Here is a 6000-nt window from a genome sequence, read left to right on the forward strand (position 1 = left end):
AAATTTATTAAAACACCCACAATATTTTAAAGATACCAGGAGTAATACAGTTCACAAACCCAGTTGTTTGTGTAAATTATAATAAAATACAAATCAAAAAAGGATACATACTTGCAATTTCTAGGCACCCTAAATTAAATTTACTGAAACACTGGGGGAGAAGGGAGGGTAAGGAGGGGTAGCTCAGGAGGCAAACCAATAAAGTGGGAGGGAAAATATTAACAAAAAGGTAAAAATTATACAAAATAAAATTATCAGCATAAATTTACTGTACTAAGAATATCTACAGTTTAATAATACACATCCTATTGCCTTGAGACATTGCAAAAATCTACCATTCATCCATCAACCCCAGATAAACTTCATTTCAAGTAGCCACAGTTACAAAGTCAAGACGGAATATTCAAGTATGGTTGTTAAGTTCACCTCCATTGGAAGCCAAGTAACCAAACAGGAATTCAAAGAGAGAAGAAATAAAACACATCAAAAAGCTACAGGGGTCTGAAATTAAATCTAATGGATTTATATGCCACAAAATGGCCTGCCCTTGTTTCTTTTTAAATTGGAGTACATGAAAAAGAAACATCACTCCTGTTTTTCTCCTCCTTTTTCCCCTCGAAAGAAAAAAAAGTTCTGGAACCAAGAAAATTTGGATGTTCAAATGAGTCAAATGGTATTTTTTTAAATCCCCACGCGAATAGTGACAAGTTATCCCTGAATGACGGGTAGTCAAAGTGAGAAGAGAGCGCAAATAATACCACTACAAAAAGCATCCCTGATATCAGAATAGAAGCAAACGAGGAAGTAGGCCAAATCACTCACTGATTCTGAGGCAAAAAGCAACGTTAGACCTTGCATTTCTGTGCTGCAGTCTCTGTTCAGGGGAGAAGCCTATTGCTTTGCTCTTGCAGGCAGCTCTGCAGGAAGAAGGGCTGGGAGTGCCAAGCCGGGCCTCACACGTAGGAAGAAACTTTGCAGGTGTGAGTGTGGGGCTGTATAACCTATGCTGGGAGTACGCACCTCAAAAAGTGTTCATTTTGGTCCAGGGTATGTTGAAATAGCCATGTACGATCGTAGATGCAGCTGGCTAATAAAACTAGGTTTTGAGGGAGTCATTTCAAATGACAGCAACAATGACTGAAAAAGCTCAATGAGATGGGCACAGGAAATTCACATTTTCTTGAAGAGCAAAACTTAAGAAGAAAATGAAATAAAGTCAACCATGCTCCTTCCTTAAGGTGGTCTGCCATTTGCTGAAGAATAAAAAATGAAGTGACCTCAGATACTTCAAGGTCAAGTACATCATCAAATGGACAAGCTGCAGGTATCAGACCCTCACAGAATCTAGGTTACTGAAGTTGTCGTGATGTCCTGTTTTTGAGGTATTTAAAAAAAATTGTCGTGACAGTGGATGACACAAAATGGAGCTTCCTGTTGAGTTTTTAAAACATCAACTTTTGTGGACCCAAGAAGAAATTTAGAATAGCACCAACTAAAAAGCAGCCTCAGTGGCATTGAGGGAGCAAAGAAAGCTCCTTCCTTTAGTTTGACCATGAGGGGGTTACCAATGAGGGGCAGAAGCAACACTGGGGCAAAGGCTGTGAGGAGCCAAGGAAGGAGCCCAGGCCCTCGCCCACCACGGCCCTGGCCAGCGCCGGGGGAGGAGGGAGATCCTGTGGTCCGCCTTGGCATGCAGAGCACCTTTGGGACTCTCAGAGAGGTCTACTTGGCACCCTGGGCTGCAGAACGTGTGTCCTTGGCTATGAGAATGCCTGCCATGTTAGAAGAGGCAGGAGAACCTGACTCCCCTTCCTAAAAAAAAAAAGAAGAAGAAGAAAAAGAAGCCCTTCACCCTTCCTTTCTCACTAGGCCTGAGAAGACAGATATGAAACTAGAGCACCAGCCAAGCCAGGCAGCCCCTCGCCCCTTCGCAGCAGGGAGCCAGCTGCCTTTGCGACTTGCCTTTCTGCGTTTGGCCACCAAGGCAGGAACAATAAAACAAAACAGAAATACTGCTCAGACCAGGTGACAGCACAGTAAACAGGGGTCTAAGGAGACAGCACCAAAATAGGGAGGGGGAAAAAAAGCCGAGAGAGACTGGAGCCCACCTTGTTTTTGGTTGGTTGTGGTTTCAGAACCTCAATAGCACCTCAGCAGGAACAGGATCAAGGACAGTCACATTAAAACACCATAGCACCATTTGATTTAGACTATTTCAATTCATAAAAATGCTTCCTAGTCCATAAAACACACTTCAGTAACAAAAGGAAAGAGATTGGTAGAGGCACGTCAGGGATGTCATTTAAATGGTCCACCAGCTTTGCCTTGGTCTGTGACTGTCACAAAGTCTGGCTGGATTTCTCTCAATGAAATCAGGTTACCAACTCATCGTCAACCGCCCTCACACACCTACTGCTGCTAAGTACAAAACAGTTAAGCGCTGCTACTTCTTTCCTTGCTTTAGCACTTTGAAAATCCCTTGCTCTGCACGGTACGGTACCCAAGAGAGGCTGGTGGAAGGACCAAGCAGGGGCAGGGTGGGACCTCTTTCCACGCACCAGTGTCATCTCAGGGAGAAGGCAAAGCAGTGCCCACGAAGCCAGTGGGTGGGAAACTGAGGCCCCGCCAAAAAAAACAAAGAAAACAAAACATCTCAAAATCCATGAAATACACACCTTTAGTCAAGATTTCTGATGGTTAGATAATGGTTTCCTAAGCTAGCACCAGTTATTTTGTGAGAACCTGCCGAGAAGCAATTTTTATTTTAAAAATCTCTTAGCACAGAACTTTGCAAGCACTTTCCTTGCACACAAAAGGCATGGGAAACAAAACAAAACAAGAGGAACCAATCGTCAGCGCTGCATGTGGATGGTGTCTGTGGATGGGCACACTGGGGAGATGACTGTAAGACTCCACTGTTTTCTGTTGCTATAATACTACTCTTAAAACTTGGTCATGCTGTTAGGTTCTTTAGTTGCAATGGCTTTATTTTTCTTCTCATGATAAAAATGTCTGTTAATCATCTTTAGGACTTAAAAAATGATAGTGCCAGTAAAAAATAAAAATTTGATTTTTCTCTTTAAGAAACCTTCAGCAGCAAGGGGGGGATAAAGAGCTGTGCATAGTTACTTTTTAAATATACGTCTAAAGCATGCTAATTTTAATGACTGAGATTTGAGGTAGGTTATACATGTAGTGTGTACAAATCAGCATGGGCTTGAGCATGGCAACAGCACCACCTAACTTCCGGGACACCGTTCGGAGGGGATGGGGACGTCCGGCGGAGACTGCCTCTCGACTCACCTCTCAGCAGCCTGTTTGCTAATCTAGAAATTTATGCACCAAAGGCTGTTTGAGCTTGCGGGGGGGCGGGGGCAGGGAGGACAGATACCACATGCTTTGAGCTTGTATTGGATTCTCTTTTCATCTAATGGCTTTGCTACCAAAGGGCGATGAGGGAAAGAGTGTATTTAACATACATCAGGAAGACTCACACATGCCAAGTATCAGAATCACCTGGGTTACACTCGGGACCTTCCAAACCAACAGCCAACCTGGGGCTTTCCCGCGCCATACAGACGGTCACATTCTCCAAATGTTTCGTAAAATATTGTATTTCTTGCTTAAGATCATTTAAAATGAAGTTTTCAAGGCACCCCCGTATCTACCTAAGCACGGAGTCAAATGAGACCTGCATAAAAGTACTGATGCGATAAGCAAAATAGCATTTAAAGGACCCAACTTTTCCTCAAAACTAGAAAATCAGCATGCTCATTAAAGACTCTGCTTCCTTTAGCTTGTCAAACTGAAGGTCAGAGGTTTTCCTATAATTCTGAGTTCTGAATAATTCTAAATCCTGATAAGCTCTTGGGTATTTATTTCAAAAGCAATAATATTTCATTTTTGTCCTGTAAAATAAATGCAACTTTACAGAATATGGTAAAAGTGAAGGATAGACAAAGCACGTTAAATATTCAGCTACTATTTACAATTTCTCCCACAATTACATGTTAAAACATACTTTATTTTTTCAAGTTGCTGTTTAAATCTAGGCAAAAGTGCTTAAAAAAATCTTTCACTATTTACAGTTAAAACCAGACCACACAAATGCTCAGGACATCTCACAGCGACCCTCCGCCAGTGCTTCTGGACCGTTACAGTAAACACCCAGCGGGCAGCTCTCAGCTCCTACTAAACAAGGCACCTGGAAGCTCAGGGACTTGCCTTCAGCATCGTCATCTGATTGTTAAACTCGTTTTAGGAAGACCCACATCTGAATAAAACTGCTCAATAAATATCTGACGTTTCTCTCCGGGCTCGGTGGTCACTCACTGTGTGGCCACGTTCCCCTCCGTGTGTCCTAACGAAGCCTCCCGTTCACCACGCGTCCACACTGACATCACTGCTGCTCGTGCCACAGGGAAAACCAACCTGCCAAGAGGTGCGACCTGCTGTCCACAAATGCGGCTTCCACCTGTCAGGCCCAACCTCTCTCAACAATGTCGTGAAAATTAAGCACCACATTCTTATTTCAAAGAACTGAACGAATGCACCAGAATTTTTGAACGAGTGTGTTGAAGTGGGTGAGGAGGGGAGGAAGGAAAGGAGAAAATGACTGAATAGAGAAATGGCACCAATTAGGGAGGAAAATCATAGCTACCAGCTGAAAACGTTTGACTCTTGTATTTTAAAATTGTTACATGTAGGCCCACCCCCAAGTGATAGCATAGAGGGGGCGGGCTCGGGTGTGAGGCATGCACCATTACCCAATGGGAAAATCCAGGAATAAGGAGAGATGTGTTAACTGCTGTTACACTGGTGTGCTGAGCTCCTGCAGGATGAGACCTGCCTGAAAGCCAAGGAAGTCCCAGCACAATACTACAGCACCAGGCTCTGCACAGCACTGCACGGACGGCAAGGCTGGCTTTTCACAGCTTGGGTTCAGCTTCTTGTTTTTAAAGATACAGTAGCCCTTTTTCAATATCAGCATGGACTTTGGGGCGTTGTTTAAATATTGCCAATAAGACAAATTCCTTCAGCCCAGTATTATTCATTGGCTTGTTGACTTGGTGGAAAAAGGCTCCTAAGAGCCTCTCAACTCCAGCTCCATCACAAGGTGCTGCCTAGGGAACCATGACATCATGTGACTTGATAAATAACGGACAGAGAGGATTCAGTGTGGAGACTAGCAAGCTTGAAGCTGTCTACTTCCAACCTGGTTTCTGGGGAAATCTACATCAGCCTCTCAGGTGCCTGGCCTGGGGTGCACCTGCCCCCTCCCCCCAACACCAAGCCGGTGCCTGGAAAAGGGGCCCCAGATGTTTTTCTACAGATTCTTCCATCCTCCCGGAGAGGACAGAAGCCATCCTGAGGGCTCCCTCCCATGAAAGGAAGGCGGATCTGTCCAGAGGGACGGACTGGGTAGCTACAGTCTGCACTTGGCTCATGAGGGGCAGGTGGCTGAGAGAACCTCGTCAGCTCCCTAGAGGGCCAGGCTCGCCGGGCCCAGCCAGACTGGGCAGGAACGAGCACTTCTGGCCTATCCTGACCATCCTTTACCATTACTATTGTCGCTTTTAAAAAATCCAATAAATACACATTTTTAAATGGAATTTAAAACTACTCCTTTGTGAAAGGACACTATAAACTTTCTTTCCATTATTGTGATATACAAGGATAGAGTTTTAAAAACAAGAGAAAATAAAAGTCCCCCCTAACAAGGGGGGAAAAAGCCAATGTGGAGATATAAATATTAAATTCCCGAAAAAAATCACCCGACAGCCGTAGCTTCTTCTTCAAAGTGCTGGGGAGGTGGGGGGAAGGGAGGGGCGGGTCAGTTCTGAGGTTTGGACCATAAATACATATATATGCGTATCTATATATGTATATATAGATAAAAAGACTTCTGCACCCCCAACCCGCCCCCAGGTGTTGAGGGCAAAAGCACCACAGAGGCAGCTCGGGCCGGGCCCGATGCTGAGGTACGCTGGCACCCTGGCA

The sequence above is a fragment of the Pteronotus mesoamericanus genome, unplaced genomic scaffold, assembly GCF_021234165.1.
Source record: "Pteronotus mesoamericanus isolate MK-2021 breed Mesoamerican mustached bat unplaced genomic scaffold, CSHL_Meso_final scaffold_45, whole genome shotgun sequence".
Lineage (NCBI taxonomy): Eukaryota > Metazoa > Chordata > Mammalia > Chiroptera > Mormoopidae > Pteronotus > Pteronotus mesoamericanus.